This window comes from Leucopleurus acutus (genome assembly GCF_964270905.1).
Source record: "Leucopleurus acutus genome assembly, chromosome: 9".
Taxonomy (NCBI): Eukaryota; Metazoa; Chordata; class Mammalia; order Artiodactyla; family Delphinidae; genus Leucopleurus; species Leucopleurus acutus.
Window position 1 is genome coordinate 75,886,159 of NC_139144.1, and position 13,110 is coordinate 75,899,268.

General features: G+C 37.9%; 1 protein-coding gene and 1 pseudogene across 3 annotated transcripts in view; both read right to left on the reverse strand.

The window, feature by feature from the left end:
* TFEC (transcription factor EC) overlaps positions 1–13,110 on the reverse strand; it is a 675,276-nt gene that overhangs the window by 523,411 nt on the left and 138,755 nt on the right. The window lies entirely within an intron of this gene.
* On the reverse strand, positions 5,215–6,472 carry LOC309966237 (mitochondrial carrier homolog 2-like; annotated as a pseudogene). The gene has a single exon. The product of its transcript is annotated as a mitochondrial carrier homolog 2-like (transcript).

A 13,110-nucleotide genomic window follows, 5' to 3' on the forward strand; every position in this document is an offset into this window, starting at 1 on the left:
TTAGGTCTTTGAGAACCAAAAATATGACTTCATCTTTGTTTCCTGGGGTTCTAAAATGGTGCCAAGCACTTAGTGAGGTCAATCAATATTTTCTGAATGAACAACTACATGAATAAATAATTGAAGAAAATTTGGGATGATTGCAGAGCTGGAGTGGGAATCACATTTTGACATCATAATTTTCTTCATTTGCATGAGGGGTTTGAAAAGTACTGATCCTAATAAGATTTTCCTTCTCATCATTTTCTCACTCATGAATCATTAAGTTGGGAAAATGAAAATGTATGTAAAACATATCAAGTATATTTCATCTTTTGGGGTAATGCCTATCTTTACTCTCAATTTTCTTGCCTGAAATTTATTTTCACGGCTTCAGGGGTAGGAAATGCTAGTACTTAAAACTGGTTTGGAAACATTCTCTCTGGCATTTTAGAATGTTGCTATTTCTTTTACTATCCTATTTCCCATTTTGAAATTTATACTAAAACAGTGTTTTTATCGAGTTTTACATTTTAGAAAACACAGTCCCATACACTGTCTCATTTGAATCCAGGACAAATTAAATAGCATAGTAAAGAAATCACATAAATAATGGCTCAGTTTCTTTAGCTTGCAATTTCATCATTTTTGAATGTTTACTTAAGATAACAAGAGCTTAAAGAATTTTTACAAGATTACATATTACTTTCAGATAAAAAAAAAGTAGGTAGTGTTGCAATGAAAATGTTGCACCACTAATGCAACTTATCATAAATCAGGATTTGGTATATTTCCTTCCTTCACGGTGTATGTGTATGTAGGGAGGACAAGAGAAGGAATTGAAGGAGGAGGGAGCAGAAGATAAGGATATACTAGATATCTAGGTTATATGTTTTAGGAATAAAAATAATTTCGGCTTCCATAGCTAATCTTCCCAATTTCTTCTCCCTGTTTACTGCCAAATGAGCAAAAGAAGACACCCTGTTGTATTTTAAAACCATTTTTGCACCCACTCTTCAGCTTCTTTCTTCAGACTATATCTGAACTGCTCCCACTGCAGCCTTACACCTTGATGCTTGTTTAAATGAATGATACCTATGGGTGAGGTAACATTTCAGTCTACTAGTAGACATCCATTACTTCACTGTGAATGGATGATCTGAGAAGGGGATGCTGAAAACTATATAAGGGGCCCTAGCATGAGGGCCTTGAGTGGAGTGCCACCTGAGAGCATCTTACACTGATTAAAAGACACGCCACCAAAGTGAAAGTCAAGACAGAAAAGGGAGAACAGGAGGCTCCAATGACACAATCTTTACCCTTCACAGTTTTGCTTTTGGACACCTCTGTTCAAACCCCTAGCGAAGGGGTCAATAGAAACTGAACAGGGTGGAAGGAGTTGAAGTCAGCTAAGACCATAAAGGAAAGTTCCTTATGTCTTGTTAAATGAAAAGGGCCTTGGGAGGGGGCATGAGGGCTCTCCTAGAACCCTGTGCCCTAAAGAAAATGGCAGAAGAGCAAAAGTTAAAATGAAAACTGTACTACAACTTGTGGCCATCTGTCTCTCTTCCACCTCACCTCTCTGTGCTGTTGACTGTTGCCGTGTATCTGTGGCAAAGAAAGAAGACCATGCAGCAGTCAGAGAAATCAGAGGACACCACTTCAACAATTATCCAAAAATAGGACAGACACCTATCTGCCTGCACTTGGACGTGTCAGGTCATTCAGCTTGGCTGCACAGCTGGAGAAGTTGTTTTGCCATTATAGGAAAAGGTAGGGGTGGAGAATGATGAAAGAAAGGAAGAGACATGACTCAGAGTGGGAAAGAGCACGTAACCAAGGGCAAATATTTCTCCCAGACATAAATGGTTCAGGAAGAGATAGGAGCTACAGGTCATCTTTGGAGCATTCTTTTCTCTCCCTGCCTCTGAGTAGCTTGTCATCGAGCACCTGCCAGTAACAAAAGGGGAGAGAAGGGCAGGAGGCAGGACCTGCCTCTCTAACTGAATGGCACACCAGTTCCAGCCAAGTGCTGGCTCAGCTAACTGGGACAGTGAAACAAGGAGTCATTTGGAAAGTTGCAGGGATAAACACAGCATTTCCCAGGGAGGCAGGTGGCAAAGATAACATGTTTCTTTTACTGAGGAGGACACCGGTTGGAATCCTTCATGCATTACAACAGTGGGACAATCCTGATCTCTGGTACAAATAATAACTTTTCCATTTGTTAAGCATTTATTACTTGCTGGGCATTTATTTAATCTGCACAATAACTCTATGATGTGGGTTCTATTATTGTTTTTCAGATGAGAAAACTGATGTCCTTAAGTTGAAGAATTTTCCCAAGATCATATGGGAGTCAAGATCTGGGCCAAGAGAGTCTGACACCAGAGTTCAGGCTCTTAATCACTACAGAGATTATCAGCTATTTCTAGGATGTGGGTATGGCTGTTCTAATGACTAATTCTGCCTTCCGACCAAAATCTTTTTTATTCATTGTTCAGTCATGTCACCTTTCCTGCTATGAGAAGCACCTTTTTTCTTTACTTTCTCCCATAAATGGAGTCAGTACAAAGTCCTCAGTGGTGGGAGCACCCTACAACCTGGTATCTGGGCTCCCTGTACCTTCCTCACTCTGCCCCCTTCTGATCCCTGAGCCCTCCCCCAGCCCTATTCTTTACTTTCCTGAGCACACCATTTCCTTCCCTGTATGATCTGTGCCCTAGGCCCTAACACTCCAGCTAATGTCAGAAAAATATCTTTCAGGGACTTCCCCGGCAGTCCAGTGGTTAAGACTTCGCCTTCCAATGCAGGGGGTGCGGGTTCTATCCCTGGTCAGGGAGCTAAAATTTCACATGCCCCAGGGCCAAAAAAACAAGACATAAAACAGAAGCAATACTGTAACAAATTCAAATAAAGACTTTAAAAATGATCCACATCAAAAAAAAAAAAAAATCTTAAAAAAATTTTTTTAAAAAGAAAATTATCTTTCACATGCTATTATTCCCATGTTTTATAAATTTCATAAAACTGTACTATCTTTAACAAAAACTTTCTTATTATGTATCAGAAACACAATGATGATCTTTCTCCTCAATACTAAACACCTAGACATGTAAAATCTTAATAATTACAGTAATAATTTCTCGTTAGGCTAAGCATATACCTTTCGATATAGGGGCCATATTTCATATCTTCATTTGGTTGGAAATTTCTTATCAGTTTGTACAGCTTTTAGTATGTTATCCAATCCTACTGTCATTTATTTTACCTTGAAAATTCTAGGGAAAACCATATATAATTTTATTTTCCTCCAATAGGATAATTTGCTCACGAGAAATTTTAAAAACAGAAAAACCAGATTGGCGTATACAATCATATTAATGGCTTGGTTGTATATTGTCATACTGCTTTTCAATAGACTTGTACAATTTACAATTGCAATAGCAGTGTATGTGTCTCCACACATTATCAGCATTCATGTGTATATATGTATATCAGTAAAAGTTACATATATTTGTAATTTTTACTAAGATATTAGGTGGTATTATAGAACAACATTATAGTATTCCATTTTGCACACATAAAATTTTAACAAACATTTTTCTACAGTGATAACTAGTATTGTGATCCCCACACTCATTTTCCCCTAATTTTTCATTCACTTTAATATAGTAATGCTGTCTGTGCTTTGCAATAACAGTTATGCTGAACACCTATCATAGGGCATGGTGTTTATATTTCCCACTATTGGCAATGGCAAGCAGAGATCCACCCACTCTTCTGCTCTTCCTTCCCTCTTTCTCCTCCTCTCTGCTCTCATCCAGTCCAATGAACTGAATATTTTAGATGGCTTTGAAGGGTGAAGGCTTACAATGTTTTGCTATGAGACAAAGAAAAACTCAGTGGATCACACATGATCTTGATTTCTTTAGAACTCTGTCTTAAATGATCTCACAAAGTTTAACATTCTTTCTGATTGAAACTTTGCAAATAGTGCACCAAAATAAAGAAATCACCAAATGAACATGTCTGCAAAAACAAACATTTTTTACATACATATTTTCTCACAAAGCAGTTGTGATAAACTAGTCAATATCATAATAGGGAGCCATATGGAAAATGAGAAGTCATCACACTGGAATATATAAAAAGCGTAAGATACAAGCAAGCCTTCCTTCCCAGTTTAGATATGACTGTGTTGAGGCAGTCACAGAAATAGCACACATTATTTAGGGTTAGGTAATATAAACTAAATGAAATCTCCACAGAGTATCTAGCATATTCGATCAATTTCATGGTAGCCTCCGTGTGCAGGGGCCATGAAGAGGGCAGAAGGGGTGAGGGAGGGCCATGATCAAAGCATTGGAAATAAAATATCAAAAAAAAAATTTTATCGTATAGAAAAAACAAGTGAGCAATCAACTGAATTATTTATGTACATTTTATTTAGACAAGAGGAAGATCTTATGATGATTATAAATTTGAAAATAGACCCCTGAAAAAGAGCCAGAGTTGTTGATATTATTTATTCTAAAGGTGAGTAAAGGGCCACATAAAAGATGAAAAATATTGTACAAAGAACAATTTTATTAAAACTATTTTTTTTCTGAGAGAGAGAAAGACTAAGTGGGGTCATCTTAAGTGACAATTTTATTAGAGTAGGCACATGCAAAAAGAATTGTGATCCTAAATATATTGAACAAGAGGAAATGGCAAAAAAGATCATAAACTACTTTTCATGTTAGAACTTTTGGAAAGATGAGACAGATCAGATGCAGGCAGTCTCTATGCTGCATGATGAACTAGGGATTCATGTAAAGATTTCCATGATTTCATGATTCTTAGAGTTGAAGAAATATTCAGAATTGGAAAGGAAAATCCTCCCAGTCTTAAAATCTTCAATGAAGTTGGCCCAGCATGACACGCTTCTAGTGCAGGGTGGGTTTGGGCTACTTTGAAGCCCTCCCTAAGGCCAGTGCTGCCTCTGCTCTTGCCACAGCCAACACGTTTTGGGTGTGGCTAATGGGAGAATTTAATACAGCTCAACTCCTTTCGTAGCAAACAAACAAAGCAAAAAAAGAAACCAACAACAACAAAAACCCATCCTGGCTGCTGTCCAGTTTGTAATTCTTGATTTCACATCCCAAGAAGACTTCAGTTTATAGAAATGGAAAGAACTGCCAGTTCCCTGTAAGCAACTTGGACAACTTAGCCTGTAGGGTTTCCCCTTAAATGATGCTTCCTTCAATTTCCTTCAAATATTTCTTTAATAGTATGTTACTTCCTTTTCGGAGTTGGGATTCCCTGTAAGTCATCCAGGCTGCCTTACTACTGCTCTTCCTATGATGATGTACAAGCTCTGTTATGCATGTATTTGTGGAGGTTTTTCTTCATCCGTGGTTCTTATATATGAGGATTTTTTGTTTTGTTTTGTTTTTTAGTTTATTTGCTGACATAACTTCTGCCTTTTTTTTCATTTTCCCAAGACTGAATGATTATTTAATAAAAAGCATTCCACACTGTATAGAAACCAACACTCTCTCCCATAATTCTGTGTATATGGGACTACAGAAATGTCACTGTCCCTGTCCCACATCTTCAAATTGACATTCTCAGGTCGCAACAATAAGTCTTCCTAAAGGGGACCTTCTGGAAAAACAAGCTATTTCCTCGGCTCATATTTCCCTCTTTTTGTAGCAGGCACCAGCCATCTATCCAAGAAGTATATATTGGGGAGTAAGGAGGGCATCCATCAGCAAGCCCACAGCTGTTGACAGCCATAAGATTAGAGACAAGCACAAAGGGATAGATCAACACACTGGCAAAAAAATCCTGTGACAGCTAGGGAATAACTCATTTCATTCATAGGGGAAACCCCACCGTTTGGTGCAAGGACATTGATGAGGTAGGCCACTGAGTTACAGAGCCACAAAGAAGTGATGTCACCTAGGAGGCGAGGAATAACACCCACAAAAATCCTAGTATGTCCTCTTCCTGATAGATAGTTACTATGGAGTCACAAAGTCCATGGTACTTGGATTCTCTGCCAATGAATTGTACCATAGATCTCAGGGTGCTCACGTGAAAGGGATGAGTGATGAGAGTAGCAGCAGAAGAAGCCATCATCTCTCCAGTTGTCTCCTTGATAACTCGGTCAGAGATGAAACTTCTTTCTGTACATTTCCAAATCATGACTCCTCAACCTTGTCACACTACTGGTAATGTTGTAAAACTTTACCATGGACCACAGTTCCAAGGACCCCTGAACACAGTCTTGGAGTTAAGCCTGTGCACAACCCACACTTTCCATGGATGTTTGCAATGTGCTGAGCCTAACAAAAAAGACCAGGAAGCTGACATACTTGCCGCCCCAAAATATTTCGTCCAACTGTTGGAGGAAGAGGCTCATATCCCACCTTCACATACAGAGTGGCTGGGACAGGATGGTGAGACGAGAGCCCAGGAGCACCTGACTGGTAGCGTCCGTCATGATGGCACCCACTGAGGGACATACAGACTGAGCCACCAAGCAATGGAGCCGGTCTGGGATCATGTGCCAGGGCCACGGGGTTCACTGGCCCACCCTCGTGTGCGCACACTCACTCCCTGCCCAGCTTCTGCCTAATACCGCCCTAACACCTTCAGAGAATAAGCATTTTCAAGTTTCCCCTAGAATGCTGCTTTTCAAAGTTTAATGTGCATACGAATAACCTGGCGATCTTGTTAAAATGCAGATTCTGATACAATAAATCTGGGATTGGACCTGAGATTCTGGTTTATAACAAGCTCCCAGCTGATGCTGCTGGTGAGGCTGCAGGTCCCTTTGGGTAGCAAGGCCCTAGTAATTAGCTTGAGTAAGACATGGAGAGAGATGAAGATGAAGTAGCTAAAGACAGAGAACAGAAGAAACTGAAAGAGAGATTATTTGACCCTCTGAAAAGATTCTAAGGCTTAACTGGTGGCGCAGTGGTTAAGAATCTGCCTGCCAATTCAGGGGACGCTGGTTCGAGCCCTGTCCGGGAAGATCCCACATGCCTCAGAGCCACAACTACTGAAGCCCCCGGGCCTAGAGCCCGCGCTCCTCAGCAAGAGAAGCCACCGCAATGAGAAGCCCGTGCACGGTAACGAAGACCCAACACAATCAAAAAAGAAAAAAGAAAAGAAAGATTCTACAGTCTGTCCCATAACTATAATCCCCCATACTAGGTTTAAAACACATTCACATTCCCTCTGAAGTAAGTTGAACTGATTGACAGCAAAGCCAGCAGTGCCGAATTAAACCCATCCTCCAGTATGTACAAAAGCTCATGTTACAGACCAAAATTTTCCCTGGAATTGGTTAAAAAAAAAAAAAACCTTCAATATACTCAATATATAATTATAAGAAAGTAAAGTTCTCTATAAAGACCAGACCACTTAATAAATGGTCAATATGAACTGATATATACTTTTTGAAGAGTGAAATATTTTATGATTAAGCATTGTTGCCTCAAAGGGAGTGGTTGTAGACATAAATTTCCCCCAGGTAAAAGCAACTCCTGGTAAATAGTTTATTTACTAGGGAAAGGGCCAAAAGGAAAGAGAGTTTCCTTTGTTAAATAATGGAGCTCTGACAAAGCCAGATGGGTTGGTTACAAAACAAAGGGCTTTTGTAAAGGACTCCTCCCAAATATTTACATTAACTTAAGAAAAATATGGAAGTTTTACAGTGTATATCTCCTTATAATTTCATGGTAGTATTCAGGGACTACTACCATTTTTGTTCTTTATCACTTCATTAAAATAGAATTTTTAAATTAATTATTTGTTAAAATAAAATATGTGATGTTCTAAATTTAGATTTACTTGTAGGCTGTTCAAACACTCTACTAGTATACTATAAAATGCCATTTATCTCAGATATATATTATATTACATTATATATTATATTACATTTTGTTGTCCTATTAGGTTTGCTGAGAGTTAGTCACACTTTGAATAAGATTTATGGAGTTTCCATATTTATAAAGGGTGATCAGAACTTTGTTTCACTTGAATAGAAGGAAATGTAGTCATCGTCCACATATCTAAAATTCTACTTCTCTCAACTAGATGTAATGTAGCAATCTGGCTCACCACTTGACACCAATTTTTCTGAAAAATTGCTATGCCCGAGCCTCATATTAAACATTTTCAATCTTGGATTAGTTAGGACTGTAATTAGCATTACTTTTATTATTTATATAAATCTACCTAGGTAAAAAACAAAATGAGCCAAATGTTGATATTTTTACCTCTCTTTTTACGTTTTCTGAACATATTATTCCTTGATTATATCAGTGTTTGGACTAAGACTTCCTCTCTTTAATAAATGTTGGAACAATTATTTTGGTAGGGCTATTATCCAGTTATTAAAATAGTCAAGGTAGGTAGAGCACTGCTATCATGATGAAATGATGAACTGAACCTGGAATTTTAGCACAAATAAGAAAGAATTCAATGTGATTTGTGTTTGCTTACATTTAGCATTTTCTCAATATTTAGATTTACTTGTATGCTGACAAATCAGATTGTATTATGATTTTGTTTTTAATGTAATTTATGGGGGAAAAACTCAAGGAAAAAGTTACATATAAAAGAAAAAGGAAGTCTGTAGATTTTGAATACCTACTCTTAGAGACAAAATTTCGCCGCATTTTCAAGGAAAAATCACAAGTTTCATCATATTGAGTTCTAAATCCGGAACAATAATAATGACGATGACAATAAGATGGCCTAATTTTTGAAAGTAAGGTAGATTGTCAGCTGCTTTGAAAATCATATTCTGCTTAAAGCCAAGAGAATTTATTTTGTGACCTGCTGGGCCCCTTGATCTGAGGCCCTCTGTCAAGCATTGTATTTGAGAATTCTCATATAGAAAATTTGCATTTAATGTAAGATTAAGAGATTTAGTTATTGTTGTTACCAACTGTTTAATACAAAGATTTTTAAAACATATGTAAAGCTTTCTGAGAATGAAATAAAAGATAGCAAAGGGTATATCACAGAAATTAGATTAAAACTTGAAAAATTGAAAGCCAGTCGCTGAAGACCACACACAGGTGATGTAGATTTGGGCTTCTCACATCTTGCTGCATTCACACCCTCACCTTGGCCTCATCTTGGTGGGATTTACTTGTCAGTCCCTTGACTTTGGGCTGAGTCATATGACTTGCCTTGGCCAACAGAACAGGACAGAAGTGTCAGTATGTCATTTCCAAGCGTAGGCTTCTAGAAGTCTTGCACATTTCATCTTGTCTCTTGTGCCTCTGCTGCTCCTTGGAGCATGAGAAGAACCTGCCCTAACTAGCTTGCTGGTCCAAGGAGGGTGAGAGACATACGGAGCAGAGCCAGCACAGGCCTGCCATGGGAAGCAGAGTTGCCCCAGCCATCCCAGCCTAGACCAGCTGAGCCCCAGCCAAGCCAACCCATGAATCTGTGAAAATAAGTGGTTGTTCTTTAGAACCACTGAGCTTTGTAGTACTTTATTTGTGCTGAATTATTGTAGCAATAATTGATACACCCTAAAATTCAATTTTAAAATATGTGTTAGATATATGATGACAAAGAAAGAACCAGTTCACTGCAACTTTTGCTTTTAATTAGCTGTTGTGAATTCAGACATAGTCATCTGTACTGATTTAGTACTTACAACTATATTTTTATCAATTTTACTTAGGACACAGACAAGAATTGTACTTTTCTACACAAGATTTCCTACTCAAAACTTTTCCCAAGAATTAAACTTATTTCAATAATACTGAATAACCAGTCAGATTGATTTGGTCTTGAATAACAAAGATTTTACAGGAAAATTATATAGTAAACTGATACAGTAAAAGCTAAAGGCTAAAGATATTATTCCACCATCAATATTTTGAGCTAATTAGAAGGATATAAGCCTTAATATAAGGCTATCAATGAAATATAAATGTTGGCAGAAGTTCTAAAGTTACATATTTGGAATTTGAATTTGAGGGTTTGTTATAATTCAGAAAAACCAGATAGATCTTATATGTCACCAGCAAAATCTTACCAGGATTATGTTTTCTTCCAGTTTATTGAGATATAATCAATACACAGCACTACATAAGTTTAAGGTATATAGCATGATGATACATACATCATGAAATGATTATCTCAATAAGTTCAGTGAACATACATCATTTACTATATATATAAAATTAAAGAAATAGGAAAAAAAGGTTTTTCCTTGTGATGAGAACTCAAGATTTACTCTTTTAACAATTTTCATATATAACATACAGCAGCGTTAATTATGTTTATCACTCACACATTACATCTCTATTACTCTTATAACTGGAAGTTTGTACCTTTTGACTAGCTTCATCTAATTCCCCCTCCAAGGGAAAGAGGAAAACTAGTGAATGATGACACTTTTGAAATGTTTACTGATGTTCTTTTCTGGATGCCCATGGAGCCTTCCCCTACCTCACCTTCCACCATACCTAGGGAAGGATTATTACAACGAAAAAGCAGAGATAAGGCTTCTCTTGATTCCAAAAGCCTTGGTCCTGGGGGAATTCAGGGCATTAAAGAAATTGAGTGATATATGAGCAAGGCTTCCTGCTGAAGGGAGACAAAATTAGGAAAATAAACAAAGTAATTTTTGACACATGTGTATCCCTAGCATGAACCCAGATAAAAGAGGATCTGAGAGCAGAGGTACTTGTGCCTCCTGCTTCTGAGTAGGGCCTGTAGAGATAGCAACCCTCTAGAGTTCCTCTGCACAGTGGTAGGGCATTTATTCTGTTCTCTACACCACATTTACCATAGGAAGCTCCATGATGCTGCATCAGGCCTGTCCACCCAGATTCATCAGACTTACACAGAGCCCCAAGAAAAGGACAGAAGTAGCAAAAGGTGTCTCTAGCCCTAAGGGTCATATTGAATCAGCATGAGGACATTATAGCAGCATCCTGAACGGACCAATGACAGACAGGATATGTACCTATCAGCAGATCCAAGATGTACAACTAAGGAAGAGACTCTCCTCCACAGACCCACCCTGAGACTCCTTGGCAATAAGCCCCTGGAACTTAGATGCAATACAACCTTAACAAAATGGAAGAAACTAGGACTTGATTGAGGTGAAGGTTCTGCCACCTGAAGGAATGGGGTTTGTAAAAGAAATTAAGTTCAGTTATTAATAAAAGAGAAAGTTATGCCTCACAGGAGACCAGAATAATATCTATGTTTTCCACTTTAAAAATCTGAAGCAAACCAAGGAAAACAAAAGTATTTGATCAGGCTTATGGTGAGTGTTCATTACACTATTTGGTATATCTTAGATGGTTGAACTATTTTACAATAAAAATACTATAAAAGAAAATACACTTATTTCAATCCTGAATCTGTGGACTGAAATTTGTCTCCTTAACCCTAGCATCTGTTTTCATTTAGGCAGTATCCTCAGTGGTTTAAATGCATCACCTCATTGAATGTTCACAGCACCCCTCTTGGGTAGACGTCAATTATATTTTTCATTTTACAAATAAAGAAAGTAAAGCTAATTTAAAGAAACAGTATAAAAAGAATACTTTTTCAGCCATCTTGATCAGATTTTTAAGATGTAGAAATAGCTGTCCTTTTTTTTTTTTAAGAAAATAAATAGAAAAAAATCATTTAAGAGAGTCAAAATGTAAAGACCAATGAATTCCTCAAACTGAGGAAGATTCCAGTGAGGCCTTCAAACCAGAACAGGGATAGGAAGGGACTGGGTGATGAGGCAAAGTCTTCTTCTAGAAAGCCATTTCTTTCCATGTATAAAATGGAAGGTATGGAAGAAGGTATGGCAGGTATGGGAAGAAGGCCTGAATGGGATCTGGGTTATGAGGGTGAATAGGGGAAGGTATGAGAGGTGGTGATGGTGAAAACAGGGTAAATACTCAGCTGAAACACAGATTGTAAAAATATTGCCATTTATGTACTTGTGTATAAATAGTCACTGCTCTAAAATGTACTCCCTCCCCTCCTGTCCTTCTCCCAAGGGCCCCCAACTCCCAATAAGCCAGCAGCTAGCTGGCAGGACACTAAGGCACAGCTCCAGAGCTGTGACTCAAGCCTAGAATGACTGCTTGGTGGCTCTGCCATACTAGTTATTAAATTGTTTTTATATCACACCTAGTGATAATTCTTATTATAATCTAAGCTACACTCACTTTTTTGAACTCATCAACAAAGGCACATTTGGGCAGTATCAAGCTTCTGAGTGTTGAGAAATCTTGGAAAGATGACTGCTTTTTTAAACCTTCATATCATTTTAAGTGGTCAAACCTTAGACTCCTAATCCTGGAGTGGGAATGAGATGAAGCCAGCTGAGAGTATGAAGAGGACCTAGGGTGGAAGGGATGGGAAGAGGAAGCTGTGCTCAGGGGTTAGGGAGCCTAGAGAAAGAGATGAGAGAACACGAAAGGCAACAAACGTCACAGTACTGCCACAGCCATCCTCATTACACTACTTAAGAATCCCATGCCCCGCAAGTTGTTAACAGGTGCTATAGTTATTTATGAATTTTAAAATGTTTCATTGCCCCACAAAACTCCCTAAGAACACATCATTTTCATGTATTTAAACTTCAGTTTCCTTATTTCGAAGACGGCTGGTTTGATGACCTGTGTCCTTTCAGCTCTCTATATAGTAACATATAATGCATGAGCTGACCTTTAAGGCTGCTTCCTAAAAAAAAAAACGTAGAGGGCAAATGAGTTGCCATTTACCCATTTTTTTTTTTTTTTTTTTTTTTAGTAAATGATTTGGAGAAGTTATTAACTTGCCTCTAAGCCTAAAGTTATATCTGTGGGTATCAAAAAATATATATATCTCTTTACATCATCTATTCATTTCCAATCTCTGCTAACAGTGTTCTACTTCATCTTTTCTTTGTATCTCATGAAGTTGGATGGAGCCAATTATCCCAATCAGCTATTATAACCAGAATATGATCTGTTTCTCTTTGGTGCCAGCTTCTTGTTGGGGCAGGTTAATGAAGAGTTTGTGGTTTTTCTTCTCATTAGGAATTCATTTTGGCATTGACAACGCTTCACTGATCATTATGATTCCATGTGCTGTGCTGACTGGGGTGGACTT